General features: G+C 37.7%; 1 pseudogene; it reads left to right on the forward strand.

Moving 5' to 3' along the window:
• The first annotated feature begins 8,822 nt into the window (after positions 1-8,822).
• Positions 8,823-9,054, forward strand: LOC104994249 (annotated as a pseudogene).
• Positions 9,055-16,878: the final 7,824 nt, after the last annotated feature.

Here is a 16,878-nt window from a genome sequence, read left to right on the forward strand (position 1 = left end):
GATAGCATATTCAAAAGCAGAGACATTATTTTGCCAACAAAGGTCCGTCTAGTCAAGGCTATGGTTTTTCCAGTGGTCATGTTTGGATGTGAGAGTTGGACTGTGAAGAAAGCTGAGTGCCAAAGAATTGATGCTTTTGACCTGTAGTGTTGGAGAAGACTCTTGAGAGTCCCTTGGACTGCAAAGAGATCCAACCAGTTCATTCTAAAGGAGATCAGTCCTGGGTGTTCTTTGGAAGGAATGATGCTAAAGCTGAAACTCCAGTACTTTGGCCACCTCAGGTGAAGAGTTGACTCATTGGAAAAGACTCTGATGCTGGGAGGGATTGGGGGCAGGAGGAAGAGGGGATGACAGAGGATGAGATGGCTGGATGGCATCACCGACTCGATGGAGGTGAGTTTGAGTGAACTCCGGGAGTTGGTGATGGACAGGGAGGCCTGGCGTGCTGCGATTCATGGGGTCGCAAAGAGTCGGACACGACTGAGCGACTGAACTGAACTGAACTGAATTGAGTGTATATATTTCAATGTTAATCTCCCAGTTCATCCCACCCTCCCTCAATACTACAATGTTGTTTTTTTAGTCGCTAAATTATGCCCAGTTCTCTGCGACCCCATAGACTGTAGCCTGCCAGTCCTCTGTCCATGGGACTTCCAGGCAAGAACACTGAAGTGGATTGCCAGTTCCTCTCCAAGGGATCTTCCCAACCCAAAATGGAACGAACCTGCGTCTCCTGCATTGCAGACAGATTCTTTACTGTTGAGCCACCAAGGAAGTCCCAAAATGACAATACCAGGCAATTAAAACCGGTAGCTTATTAAATCCTAACAACCCTGTAAAGTTTATATCATTTTCTTCCTTTCTACAACATTAAGATCCTAGGGCTCGAAGAGTTTAGGTACTTTGCCCAACCAAAGATGAGAAACGGAGCTTCAGGATTTGAACCTAGATCTGCCTCTTCCTTGAAAAACACTTTTCAGTCTAGAAAACTGTTCATAAAGATTATCAGCACACAACAGTGAGTAAAGAGGGCCTGTTGCTTTAAAAGTCGGGAATAGCCCATTTAAGTCCCAGCTGCTGGCCAGTCACGAGGTTTTCTTTAACTCACTTATCTCATTTTCCTCAACCAGAAAACGGGAAAAGTGGCCCCTGTCCTGCCTACCTTACAGTGATGTGGGTGATTCTAAGAACCCAAACACTTCTTGCAAACATGCTCCTATAGAAAAACCTTCCCATGGCAACAAAGATAGGAAAAAGATGTGCAAAGGTTTTTGAGATTCTACATAAATGAACATTTTTGACAAAATATTGGGAATCAGGGATTCCAAAGTTGAAAAAAATCTTCAGCAAAGTTCATTGAGTTCAAAAGAAATGAGTGTTAAGACAATTAAGATCTTTTGAGATAAAGGATATATTCATCTAAAGTGAAATTTTTACTCAAAATATAATTGTCACTGGTTCTATCACTAGTCCAGGAACTAATACCCCACATGCCATGGAGCACCTAAGCCTATGTGCCACAACTACTGAAGCCCATATGCTCCAGAGCCCTTGCTCTGCAACAAGAGAAGCCACCGCAATGAGAAGCCCACGCACCACACCTGGAGAGCAGCCCCCCTCACCGCAACTAGAGAATGTGCAGCAATGATGACCCAGTGCCGCCAAAACTAAACAAAAAATAAACTAATAAAATAAAATTACAAAAATATAATTGTCAATGTAGTCAGGCTTCGGGTACCAGCTGAGTTGCTTTACCCTCACAGACTCAACCATTTGTTTCTAAAGTACATCTTTTTTGCTGAGGTGAAAATGTTAGGAGGAAATCCAGCCTCACCAACGTGCCACAGCAAGACCCTCCAGCCCCTTTTCGTGCTGTTGCTGAACCAGACTACCTGATCAGACTTCCTTTGCCTTAGGGTAAATTCCATTTGGAGTCTCATGTTGCTCTCTTCCACTGATTGGCCCCCATTAATATATCTTGGTCCTTCAATATGTTCTATTAACGTTGAGCCACAGAAGAGAAATCATTGGTTATTGGGAATTTCTGTAAATTAACTCTTTTCACCCCTACCTTCCCTCTATAGCATTCAATTCTGAAAACCAAGGGCTCCTTGATCTGAGTAGCCTTTGTCAAGCCACAGAAGATCCTGTTACACATTTTCTCTAGGGCCTAGGGGGTCTCTTTGACAAATATTTGCATAACTATTTTCAGCTTCTCAAGTGATACTTGAAAACAAAACAAAACAAACAAAAACAAACAGAACCTGTACCAAGGGGGGGTCTTACTGTTTTTAAATAGAGACAACGTTTAAATGTGATTTATTTGGCTGAAGTTCTGTCTAAACTGCAACCTTACCAGACTAACACACAGTGAGACATACATGTGGGTGCATGCGTGTGCACACACACACACACTGAGCTAGGTTTAGTCCCCCTAACTCAGATCCCTATATGTTTCTATGACCTATGATTGTATACACACAGATAGTTCTTAACTCTAACTTGCGAAGAGTCTAATACAGATATGAATATGTTAAAAGTGTAAATTTTACTATTACAACTGTAGAACTCAATTCAGCAAACCATATTTAAGGTTATATAAAAGTATCAAATTTACCAAGAGAGTTTCTGAGATTTAAACTTGTTTAAGAGCAAGTAATTTATAAACTCATCTTTCTGAATTTATGTCTTTTCAACTTTCCACCACTTAAAACTCCATCAACACTCCATTTGTTTAGAATATCTAGAATCACAGTTTCTAAAATATAGCATCCAGGTTATGGGTGCTGGATCTGTGGTCAGTAGACCTGGGATTCAACCCAACCTGTGACTTCGTGAAGGCAGATCCTTCTTGAGTCACTTAGTACCTGTGTCATAAGATTGTTGTGAAAATTAATGAGAAAAATGAAATAACATTGTCAAGCCTAGAGCAAGTACTTGAAAACATCAGCTATTGCACTATCATCAAAAAGTCTACAGATACATTCTGGAGAGGGTATGGAGAAAAGGGAATCCTCCTGCACTGTTGGTGGGAAGGTAAATCGGTACAGCCGCTGTGGAAATCAGTATGGAGATTTATTGCATGTATGTACATGTAAAGTCGCTTCAGTCATGCCCAACTCTTTGTGACCCTATGGACTGTAGACTGCCAGGCTCCTCTATCCATGGGATTCTCCAGCGAGAATACTGGAACAGGTGGCCATGCCCTCCCCCAGGGGATCCCTGCCTTCCAACCCAGGGATCAAAGCTGTGTCTCCTGGGTCTCTTGCACTGGCAGGCTGATTCCTTACTGCTAGTGCCACCCGGGAAGTCCATGGAGGTTTCTTAAAAAACTAAAAGTAGAGCCACCATGTGATACACCAGGCCCACTCCTGAACATATATCCAAAAAAAAAAACCCTAATTCAAAGAGACATGCACCTCAGTGTTCATAGCAGCACTGTTTACAATAGCCAAAACATGGAAAAAACACAAGTGTGCATCAACAGACAATTCATTTAAGAGGATGGGGGGTGGTGTGTGTGTGTGTGTGTGTGTGCAATGGAATATTACTTAGCCATAAAAAAAGAATGAAATATTGTCACTTGCAGCAACATGGATGGACCTAGAGAATATCATATTAAGTGAAGTAAGTCAGAGAAAAACAAATATTACATTATCACTTGTATGTGGAATCTAAAAAAATAATACAATTGAATTTATTTACAAAACAGAAACAGACTTAAAACAGAATAAAAACTTATGGTTAACCAAAGGTGAAAGGGAGTGGGAGAGGGATAAATCAGGAGTACTAGAGACAAACTACTATACATAAGATAAATAAGCAACCAAGATGTACTGTACAGTGTATCAGTTCAGTTCAGTCACTCAGTCACGTCCAACTCTTTGTGACCCCATGGACTGCAGCACGCCAGGCTTCCCTGTCCAGCATCAATCCCAGAACTTGCTCAAACTCATGTCCATCGAGTCGGTGATGCCATCCAACTATCTCATCCTCTGTCGTCCCCTTATCCTTCTGCCTTCAGTTTTTCCCAGCATCAGGGTCTTTTCCAATAAGTCAGTTCTTCATATCAGGTGGCCAAAATACTGGAGTTTCAGCTTCAGCATCAGTCCTTCCAATGAATATTCAGGACTGATTTCCTTTAGGATGGACTGGTTGGATCTCCTTGCAGTCCAAGGGACTCTCAAAGGTCTTCTCCAACATCACAGATCAAAAGCATCAATTCTTTGGTGCTCAGCTTTCTTTATAGTCCAACTCTCACATCCACACGTGCTGCTACTGCCAAGTCGCTTCAGTCATGTCCGACTCTGTGCGACCCCATAGACGGCAGCCCACCAGGCTCCCCCGTCCCTGGGATTCTCCAGGCAAGAACACTGGAGTGGGTTGCCATTTCCTTCTCCAATGCATGAAAGTGAAAAGTGAAAGTGAAGTCGCTCAGTCGTGCCCGATTCCTAGCGACCCCGTGGACTGCAGCCTACCAGGCTCCTCCATCGTGGGATTTTCCAGGCAAGAGTACTGGAGTGGGTTGCCATTGCCTTCTCTGATACACACATGACTACTAGAAAAACCATAGCTTTGACTACATGGACCTTTGTTGGCAAAATAACTTCTCTGCTTTTTAATATGCTGTCTAGGTTGGTCATAACTTTTCTTCCAAGGAGCAAGCATCTTTTAATTTCATGTCTGCATTGGAGCAAAAAAAAAAGTCTGTCACTGTCTTCATTGTTTCCCCATCTATTTGCCATGAAGTGATGGGACCAGAAGCTATGATCTTGGTTTTCTGCATGTTGTGCTTTAAACCAACTTTTTCACTCTCCTCTTTCTCTTTCATCAAGAGACTTTTTAGCTCTTCTTCATTTTCTGCCATAACGGTGGTATCATCTGCATATCTGAGGTTATTGATATTTCCCCCGGCAATCTTGATTCCAGCTTGTGCTTCATCCAGCCCAGCATTTCACATGATGTACTCTGCATGTAAGTTAAGTAAGCAGGGTGACAATATACAGCCTTGACGTACTCCTTTTCCTATTTGGAACCAGTCTGTTGTTCCATGTCCAGTTCTAACTGTTGCTTCTTGACCTGCATACAGATTTCTCAGGAGGCAGGTCAGGTGGTCTGGCATCCCCATCTCTTTTAGAATTTTCCACAGTTTGTTGTGATCCACACAAAGGGTTTGGCATAGTCAATAAGCAGAAATAGATGTGTTTCTGGAACTCTCTTGCTTTTTTGATGATCCAACGGGTGTTGGCAATTTGATCTCTGGTTCTTCTGACTTTTCTAAATCCAGCTTGAACATCTGAATGTTCACAGTTCACGTACTGTTGAAGCCTGGCTTGGAGAATTTTGAGCATTACTTTGCTAGCATGTGAGATGAGGGCAATTGTGCAGTAGTCTGAACATTCTTTGGCATTGCCTTTCTTTGGGGTTGGAATGAAAATTGACCTTTTCCAGTCCTGTGGCCACTGCTGAGTTTTCTAGATTTGCTGGTATGTTGGGTGCAGCACTTTCACAGCATCATCTTTGAGGATTTGAAATAGCTCACCCGGAATTCCATCACCTCCACTAGCTTTATTTGTAGTGATGTTTCCTAAGGTCCACTTGACTTCATATTCTAGGACGTCTGGCTCTAGGTGAGTGATCACACCATCGTGATTACCTGGGTCATGAAGATCTTTTTTGTATAGTTCTTCTGTTTATTCTTGCCATCTCTTCTTAATATCTTCTGCTTCTGTTAGGTCCATACGGTTTCTGTCCTTTATCGAGCCCATCTTTGCATGAAACATTCCCTTGGTATCTCTAATTTTCTTGAAGAGATCTCTAGTCTTTCCCATTCTATTGTTTTCTGCTAATTCTTTGCATATGGGACTATAAAAACATTTTGTAATAACCTATAATGGAAAATAATATAAAATGAAAAAATATATATAGCTGAATTACTTTGCTGTACTCCTGAAACTAACACAATATTTTAAATCAACTATACTCCAATTAAAAAAAGTTACAAATAAAACCTCATCAGCCATTGTAATTAGTATAATTTTTGTCAAATTTAATGCTAAGATACTTGAGTTTCACAAACTATACTTACCCCGTACTGTTCCCATCAGTGCCATTGCCTTCATTTCTATGACCACAGCAAGTTATTTACATTGTCTTTACAACAATAGGTACTTTTCATCTCTCTTAGACATGCTCAAGGTTGCAAAATGCACAAAGCAAAAAGTAATTCAACTGGAAAGACTGAGTCTCTTGTTAGTGTCAAGATATTTAAACATTTAGCTCAAGTATTGATTCTTTTGCATTAAAATCAATTTTAGATGTTAACAATTGCTAATCTAATTGCTAGTGATGCTGCAATTAACAGAAGAACACAAATCATGGGCATCAAGTACACATTAAAGTCAAATAACAAGTAATTTTTTTCCTTAATTCTTTGAGGGTATTGATCAAACCCAATGTAATTTCTCTTTCCAAATGGAATTCTGGCTCTTATGTAAGAATGATGAAGTAAAAACATCCCCTGTAAAGGGCTATCTCACCTCCTTCCATGTCAATGGAAAGGAGGAAATGAAAATTAAACATTATAGCCAAAGCACAGATGAGAGACTGGATACACTGATCACCATCTATTTTGATTACAACAATTGTTGGGGCTAAATGCTTGATCTATGTTTGAGAATGGCAGTTACTCTGCTTAAAAGAAAGGAAGTGATCAACATTGTGATGTAGCTGAGATTTATCTGTATCAAATCTAACTATGTTTTGGGATATACTGAAAATCTTGATCTATATAAAAGTTTCCAATTTCGCAGAACTTTATTCTCTGTCAGTACCTAGAAAAGTCTTTGAAATGGATCGGAACTCTACAAATGAAAGGAGGAGTGCAAATGGAGTGAATAAGGTCCCAAACACTCTGTATGATTCCACAAGTTTTAACCACAGTCACATTTTCCTTTCATGATTACTCTATGCTCACTTCAAGGGAAAGATATTTAGTGAATCAGAAACTGGAAGTAGGTCTCCATTGGAGTCTATGACATATTTGCTATGATGTTCGTGATTTACATAGCCTCTTCCTCTCCACTCCTAATTGATGAGAACTGGACCAAGGCTCAGAGAAGGCAATGGCACCCCACTCCAATACTCTTGCCTGGAAAATCCCATGGACGGAGGAGCCTGGTAGGCTGCAGTCCATGGGGTCGCTACAGTCGGACACGACTGAGGGACTTCACTTTCACTTTTCACTTTTATGCATTGGAGAAGGAAATGGCAACCCACTCCAGTGTTCTTGCCTGGAGAATCCCAGGGACGGGGGAGCCTGGTGGGCTGCTGTCTATGGGGTCGCACAGAGTCGGACACGACTGAAGTGACTTAGCAGCAGCAGCAGGACCAAGGTTAAGTTGATGGAAATACTTAAGCATTTTCTCTAGTTTTCCCCACAAAGATCAACACAAGGACCAGCAATGGTGTTGTTTATGTTAGGCTGACTTACTGTCTCATGCTGCTCCTCATTTCTAACATCCATGATTCATTCACAGTATTTCATCAAATGCACTCATAAAGTGGGATTAATCACATTTGCCTATAATAGTGAATGATTATTGCTTTTGTCTTAATCTTCAGATAAAAGCATTTGAATCTCCTCTGAATACACCTTCTCTACTCAATCCATGGGGTTACAAGTACAGACATTCTCACCCCCAACTCCACAGATGGGCATGTAAACCCAGGGCTGATGGAACCAGAGCATGGAAGCCTGTCATCCTAGATCTTTGGTCCCCTGCCACAGCCTTCTGTGCAGCAAAGGATTTTGCCCCCAGGCCAAGTTGGAAACATCATCTGTGAAGAAATTTAATCAGTTTATGTGATATATTCATGCAATAGTAATTCAAAATAGGGGTTGGCATACCAGAGAGGACCGAAAATGCTTTGGCATTTGGGGAGAGGACCAGCCCGACCACCTGCCCCCAGCAACCTAAAGTAAATTCTATCATCCACATTCCTACCAAAAAACACAAAATCTAGCTCTAATTCTGGAGCAGAAGAAAGGAAACCCCACTCAAGCCACCTATATCAATTGCATTTGTCCTTGATCCACAAATAAATGAGTTAAAGACCATGGATTAGTAGGAAATTCTGCACCTCAAGTTTACTTGGATAACAACTGAAATAAATTTTGAAAGAACTGACCTGACAGTGGAAATATAAATAATTCATAAAACAGAAGAAGCTATAAGGAATTCTCATTAATGTCCAAAAAGAGAATATATTCACTTTTAAACCAAAATAGACTACTATGAAAGAAGAGCAGTTGGGAAGCAATGAAGAGTTCATGGAAATTAAGAATACATCACCAAAATAAAAAATAAATCGAAGAAGTGCAAGAAAACAAACCAGGAAAATCTCCTGCAATATAGAGTAAAAAGACCAAAGACAGAAAACATGAGGGAAAAAATGTCAAGAGAAGTAGACTGAAAAAACCAATATCTGTCCTACACAGATGTTCTAGGAACAGAGAAATGAGAAAAAAATTAAAAAAGGAATAGAAGAACATACCCTAGAGTTGATATAAAATATAAAACTTCAGATTGAAAGAGAACCAGTTTGGAAAAAAAAAGATTCATTCTGAAACTTCAGAATATGTATAAAGAGAACACACCAAAGTCTTTGGGTTGGGGGGGTGAATAGGGGAAACTTTACTATAAACAAGTAATGATTTCAGGGATTCCACTGATACATGGGATGCAAGAAAGCAATGGAGGGAAGCAGAGCAACTATGGGAGATACTTAACATTCTAGCCAGAGGAGTGGCCAGTGGGGGGATGGAGCAGGCCAGGGACTGCTTACGCCTGAGATGGACAACAGCCCAGCACACACCAGAGGTAGAAGTCCAAGTGAAATGTCAAAGGAATTACAACTGAGCAACCAAGAGTGTCAGTTGTACCTAAGGGAATCTAGCAGATGCAAATATGTGTAACAGATTTCCAGGTGAAATCAAGACAGGTATTCTTAGTTGAGACACCAAGAAGTGATAAAAACAGTAGTGGAACATAAAGATAGTTGGCTCCTAGTGAAAAATCCGTACTTTTATATCTTTATAAGGTATAAAATAATAAAGTAATAATATAATGTATAATGTAATAAAGATATTATCCATGAAAAATAGAAAAGCAAGCAAGAAAGCAATGGAGTAATGCTTTCAAATAACTAAGGAAAAAACATTTTGAACATAAAATTCTGTATGCAGCCACACCATCAACCAAGTGTGAAAGTGAAATGAAGACATTTCATACATGCAAAGACTTAGACCAGTTCTTATATAGCTCTTCTGAAAAAAGTTGAAAAGTACCAAAATATACTTCAGCAACACCAAAGAGGAATCCATGACAAAGGATGACACAGACTCTAAGAAACAGCAAAAGTAACCCACAAAGACCATACAAAGAAACAGTGGGAATAAATTTATGCAATGTGACAATAAAATAGTCTGTTTAAAAGTAACTATTCCAAAAACAGTACAAATAACAATCGGGATAATTACAAAATATATTTTCTCTTTCAACAAGAGAATTACAAACTCTGTGAAAATTGTGGTCCATAGATGCAGTAAGCTAAGACAAGGCATTCATTTGAGAAATGGATAAACTGTATGAAAGGAATATCCATTTCCCTTTGTTATAGGAAAATCTCAGAGTAGCACAGGTTTAGGAACATAAAATTACAACTCCTTTTCTATGGATTCAATCATCTCACCTAGATCTGTAACAAATACTAGTTACATAATCATAATACCGTAAGTGCTATTATTTGGACTTGAATTTCATAATAGATTTATAGATGAAGACGAAGTATGGAAAATTCAGGTTATAAGTGTTATTATAAACTATGCAAAAGAGAGTTACAAAGTTGAAAGGATTTCTGATTTCTGGTCAGAAATATAAGATGCTTTAAAATCACCACTCCATCCTAACAACTAACAAAAAGCCTGAAAATCAACAACTTTTCTTAAATCCCTTAGAGAATTGAAGTCACGGGGCAAACTGCTGCCCTCAAAATTGGAGAGACAAACAGGCCAATAGAAAGAATCACAATTTACTGGAGGAGAATCCTAAATGGAAATCAGACCATGTTCCTTTAAACCATGACATGAGGACCAGCTTTCAACTAAAAGTTACAGGGCAAACTGAAAGGCAATCAACACATTTTGCAGAGAAGGAACAGCATCAGAATCAAATTCAGATATGTCAGGGATGTTGGAATTATCAGTCCAAGTATTCAAATAACTATGATTAACATGCTAAAAGCCCTGATGGATAAAGCAGACAACATACAAGAATAGATGGGCAAGAAGAAAGATGGAAATGTTAAAAGAGAGTCAAAATGAATTCTAGACATCAAAAACAGAAATGAAGAATGTGATTACTTCTGACGGGCTTTGGTGGGCTCATTCATAGAGTGGACATGGCTGAAGAAGAAGCATGAGATTATATCAATAAAAAGCTCCAAAACTGAAAAGAAAAAAAGACTTTAAAAAAAAGGAACAGATTCATGGACAACTACAGAAGGTATAACAAAGATATTCCTTTTGGGAATGCCAGAAACAGAATTTCCTCAGATTAATATTAAACAACAAATCACACATCCAGGAAACTCAAAGAACAATAAGTAGGATCAGTTCTCCCCAAATGACACACAGGCATACAGCATTCAAACTACAGAAAATCAAAGATAAAGAAATTTTGAATGAGGCCAGAGGGGGAATAATACCACACCTACAGAGGAACAAACATATGAATTGAGATCTGACTTCTCAAAAATTATGCAAGTAAGAGGGTGGAGTGAAATATTTAAAGTGTTGAAGAGAAAGAAACATTAACCTAGAATTCTGCATCCTGAGAAATTATCATTCAAAAGTGAAGGAGAGGCAGTGTGCCAGGTGATGGTCGCACAGGTCTCTTGCTTCAACAGTGTTTGGAGGGAACAGACCCAAGGACACCCCTTGCTCCAGCCTCCCATCACCCTCCAATCTTTTTTCCAATCATAACCTTCAGAATCAGCCATTCAGCTGTCTTCAGTCACTAGGACCAGCCAACACCATTTTCTGAGCTTACTTCCTTATTACCCATCAACTGTGAGATTCGTCAGAATTATTCCACAGAGGTGAGGGCCACCATCAACCTCCTGGTCAACATGCATCTGCAGGCCTCCTACACCTACCTCTCTTTGGACTTCTATTTTCACCAAGAAAATGTGGGTCTGAAGGGCATGGGCCATTTTTTCTGCCAGTTGGCCTAGGAGAATGGTAAAGGTGCCCAGCTGTCTCTCGAAAATGTGAAACCAGTGTTGGGGTCGTGTCCCCTTCCAGGACGTGCAGAAACCATCTCAAGATGAGTAAGGTAAAACCCAGGATGCTATGGAAGCCACCCTTCTCATGCAGAAGAACCCGAGCCATGCCCTTTTAGATCCACATGGCCCCCGCAGACCCCCACCTCTGTGACTTCCTGGAGAGTCACTTCTTGGAGGAGCAGGTGAAACTCATCAAGAAGATGGGTGACCACCTGACCAACCTCCACAGGCTGGCTGGTCTTCAGGCTGGGTTAAGGGAGTATCTCTTGGAAGCACGACTAGAGACCTCTGGAGCCTATTGGACTTTGAGGAGCCCCTCTGATGTCAGGGCTTCTACATGAAGCCCCTCTCTGCAGCCACTAGGCAGCTTTTTAACCCCCCGGGAGCCCTCTCCCAAACCTTGGGCCAAATGCAAACAATAAGACTTTTTGCAGAAAAAAACAAAGTGAATGAGAAATTAAGACGTTCTCAAAGATTGAGAGATATTTGTTGCCAATAGATCTGCTTTTTCAGAAATGTTTAAGGAAGTTCTTCAGACAAAAGGAAAATTACGTAGATCAGAAACTCGGGTTTACATAAGGAAAAAAAATTAGAGAAAGAATAAGCGAAGGTAAAATAAAGCTTTTTTGATTCAAAATAATAAAAGCAACAATATATCCTATGATTTTAACAAAATGAAAAGAAACTGGGAGGCAGAGACAATGAAGTTAAGAGAAGTGTAGCCATACTAATTTCCTCATCTTACCTAGGAGAGAATCAAGTTTTACTAAATAGTTGATGGATCAAGAAAAAAGAAGTTTAAATATATTTTTGTAAGCTATATAGTAAGTTATAAAATAATCAAAATTGCATGAAAGAGTAGGGAACTGAGAAGTGTTAAATGGGCTAAACTCCAAATCTTTCATTGAAGACAGTCAGGAGTATTCCTGACAGTTGATAAACCAAACAAGAGAGACATAGAATACTATTCAGCGCTCTAGATATATCCATAAAAAGGACCAAAGCCAGAAACCATCCAAAGTGGTTAACTCCAAGGCATGGACTCAGAGTTGTGAGCCGGAGAATGGAGAGCAAAGACATTCCTCTTGTCAATTTATACATTTCTCTTTTCTTAATATTTATTTTTATTTATTTATTTGACTACACTGCGTCTTAGTTGTCGCATGGCGGATCTTTAGTTGCAGTAAGTGGAACCTAGTTCCCTGACCAGGGATCGAACCCTTCCCTGCCCCCCACTTCAGCATAGGGAGTGCAGAGTCTTAAACTCTGGGACCAGCTGGGAAATCCCCAGTTTAAACGCTTCTAAATTGGAGGTTGAAGTTTTACTTGTATGACTATGTCTGTTATTTAAATACTTTTAAAAAGTAGAATTTTATGTAGGAAACCTATAAAATAAAGTTTCAGAGGCAAGTCCATAGCAATAATTGTATTATTTTGCAAGAAAGACTGCAAATAGATGGCCAAGATTTCAACTCAAGAAACCAGAAAAATAAAAACAAATAAGCCCAAAGAGGGAGAAAGAATTAATGAAGATAAAAGTAAAAACTTGTAAGGGAATAACAATATGTGTGCATTGTGTGCTCAGTCACATCCAACTCTGTGAGACGCTATGGACTGTAGCCTGTCAGGCTCCTCTGTCCATGGGATTCTGCAAGGCAAGAATACTGATATGGGTTGCCATGCCCTCCTCCAGGGATCTTCACAACCCAGGGATCAGACCTGTGGCATCTCCTGTATCTTCTGCATCACAGGTGAATTCTTTAGCGCCGAGCCACCATATGGTTCAACATAAGACATATTTGAAAGGAAGAGACATTTTCCAAGTTAACCTAGAAAATCCATGGGAATAATAAAAAATAGTTGCAACAAATATTAGTGTTTTATAAAGAGACCAGATAAAAAATAACAGCTTTCTTAGGTTCCTAGTAGTAATCAGAAAGTTAAAATTTTTATACATAAAATGCTACATAAATATTTTAATGTACATAAATATTTTAATATATAAGATCAATATTTTAATAAATAATATTACAATCATTAAACTTTTAAATATAAAAGTGTATAGAATCCATAATAGCAATAAAAGATATGAAATGCCTAGAAATACATTTAATAAGAATTTTGCAAGATTTATGCAAATAAACTCTAAAATTTATCTGAAAGGCTTTGTATTAGTTTCCTGTGGCTGCTGTCATAAATTGCCACAAACTGATCAGGCTGGTTCCTTTACAGAGGCTCTGAGGAAGATACTGCCACATCCTTCTCTCCTAGCTTCTGGTTGTTACTGGCATATCTTATTACCCCCTTAGCCTGCATCATTGTGATCTCTATCTCTGTCTTCACATGGTCTTCTATATTTTCACATAGTCCTCTATATCTGTGCATCCTTTCTATCTCTTACAAGGACTCTCATTTGATTTATGAACCACCCTAATTCAACATGATTTCATCTCAATACTTGCTTTAATTACATGTGCAAAATCCCTATTTCCAAAAACATTTTGGGGTTCTGAATAGACATGAATTTGGGGAGTACCCTGTTCAACCCACTTTAGGCTTAACATGACCTGAATAAATATATATTGTTCCTGAATAGGAGGACTTAACATTTTAAACATATAATTTTGTAATTATAAACAAAAATACTAGGAGCATAATGAAAATTAAATGGAGATAAAATCTTAATTGTTATAAAAGGAAACAGGAAGGAGGAATAAAGACAAGATGAAACCAATAGAAAACAAATAGAAAAAAGATAAATTTAATCCCAGTTATATCAACAAATTAACTAAAAATAAATATCAATAGATGTCAGATAGTTTTAAGAAAATAATTAATTATATTATGCTCATTAGAAACATACTTTAAACATAAAGACACAGATAACTTGAAAGTATAATGATGGAAAAAAATATAGCGTGGAAACACTAATTAAAAGAAACCTGGTATAATTATGTTTAAGAGAAAAAGTGTTCTTTCAGGCAAGTGTTACTAGAGATAAGGAAAAACATTTCATAATAATAAAAGGATCAGTTCAGCAGGAAGACCCAACAAATCTAAATTTGCATAGACATCATAACAGAGCTTTAACATATTGAAGTAAAAATTAAGTGAAATAAAGGAGACATAGACAAAGTCACTATCATATTAGAAGTTTTAACACACATCTCCCAGTAACTATAAACAAAAACTCCAAAATGTCAATAAGGATATATTTAAACAACACTATTAAGCAACTCGACCTAATTGATATATATAGAACACTATACCCAACAACTGCAGAATACTCATTCTTTTCAAATGCACACTAAAAATAGACCATATGCTGGGTTATAAAGCAAGACTCAACAAATTTCAAAGAACTGAAATCATGCAGCATATATTCTCTAACCATTAAAATCAACACAAAAATATAAATAGGAAATCCCAACGTGTATGAAAATTAAGAAACATACTTCTAAATCACCTGTGGCCCAAAGAGGAAATCACAAGGGAAATTAGAAAATATTTGAACTGAAGGATAATGAAAATAAAGCATATGAAAACTTGTGGGATGTAGCTAAAACAGTTCCTAGAAGGAAATTAATGGCTTCTAATAAACACATTAGAAAAGCAAAATAGTTGAAAATCAATACTCTAAGCTTTTACCTTATGAATATAGAAAAAGAAGAGCCAGTTAGACACAAATAAAGCAGAAGAAAAGAAATAATAAAGAATGCAACTGCAATCAATGAAATAAAAAGTATGCAATAAAGAAATCATCACAGACAATCTTTTCTTTACAGGAATAAAATCTATGATCTCCCAGAAAAAATAACCAATAAAAGAGAAGACACAAATGACCAATATCAAGAGTTTCAGAATGTGATGTCACTACGCATTCTATAGATATTGAGAGAACATGATGACAACTCTTTGCCAATAAACTTGACAAAACAGACAAATTCTTTGAAAAATACAATTTACCAAAACTGATATAAAAAGAAATAAAAATACTAATACTCTGACACATGTTTAATAAATCGAATACATGGATAGAATTTCATAAAGATCATCTAGGCTCAGGTGACTTTCAAGGTAAATTTTTATAAATATTTAAGGAGAAATAATAATAATGTCTCTCAGATCCTTTCAGAGGTTAGAGAAAACAGGAAGAATTAATTACTTGTTTTATTAGGTTAACATAAATATGATACCAAAACCAAAATCCTTTCTGTATATGGATTCAAAAATTCTAAATAAAACATTATTAAATTTAGTACAGACATAGAAAAAAAGATAATACATAATGACCAAGAATGATTCATACCAGGAATGCAAGGTTGGTTTAACATTCTAAAATAATCAATACAGGGACTTACCAGCATTCTCCAATGGTTAAGACTCCTCGCCTCCACTTCAGGGGCCATGGGTTTGATCCCTGGCTGGGAACTGGGATCCTGCATGCCATATGGTGCAGCCAAAAAACAAAATAAAATAATCCATATAATTCATCACATTAATGGAAAAAAAAGAAAAAACATATGATTATCTCAATAAATACAGAAAATGCATTTGATTCAAAAAACCACTCAGGACAAAAACTCTCATATGTTAAAATAGAAGGGAACTTTATTAATATGACAAAAAATATCTACAAAAAACCCAAACCAAAGCATTGCAGCTTACATGTTTGATGGTGAAATATCAAATACTTTCTCTCTGAGGTACAAATGTAATTCTGTGGGAAAAAGAATGGCTTTCTCAACATACAAAGCTAGAACTGTTGTGTATCTATAAGGGAAAAAAACCTCAGACTTGACTCCTACTTTACACCACCTATAAAAATTAATTCAAGATAGCTCATAAGTATAAATATCAAACTAAAATATCAAATTTCCTCTAGAAGAAAACATAGGATAACATTTCATGACTTTGCATAGACAAATATTTCTTAAATATGATAGAAAAGATAATAACTATAAAATAATAAAAACATAATTGCATTTAACTGAAATTAAGAACTTTTGTTCAATATAAGAACTTTAGTATGAGAATGAAGAGGCAAGTCACATCGTAGGATAATATTTTCATTATCTGTCTATCTATCTATCTATCCATCCGACAAAGGGGTTATGTCCAGAATGTATAAAAAACGTATACAAATAAGATCAAAAAAACACAAACAACTGCGAGAATGGGCAAAGATCTGAATAAGCATTATACAAAAGAGACTATCCAAATTGTCAATAAGTACATGAAAAGATGGTCAATATAATTCTTTTTCAGAGAGATGCAAATTAAATCCACAAGATACTATTATACGTCCAGCAGAAAGTCTAAAATTTGAAAGAATAAAAATACCAAGTATTGGGAAAGATGTGGAGCAGCTGGAATTCTCATACAATTGCTAGAGGGAGAGTAACTTTAGAACACCACTAAGCAGTATCTTTTTTTCAGCTAAATAAACAGCTACTCCTTGACTCAGCAATTCTCCAGGTATATGACCATGAGAAATGAGAACATATACCCAATGAAGGACATGGGTAAGAA

Source organism: Bison bison, unplaced genomic scaffold (assembly GCF_000754665.1).
Source record: "Bison bison bison isolate TAMUID 2011002044 unplaced genomic scaffold, Bison_UMD1.0 scf7180017864254, whole genome shotgun sequence".
NCBI classification, from domain to species: Eukaryota; Metazoa; Chordata; class Mammalia; order Artiodactyla; family Bovidae; genus Bison; species Bison bison.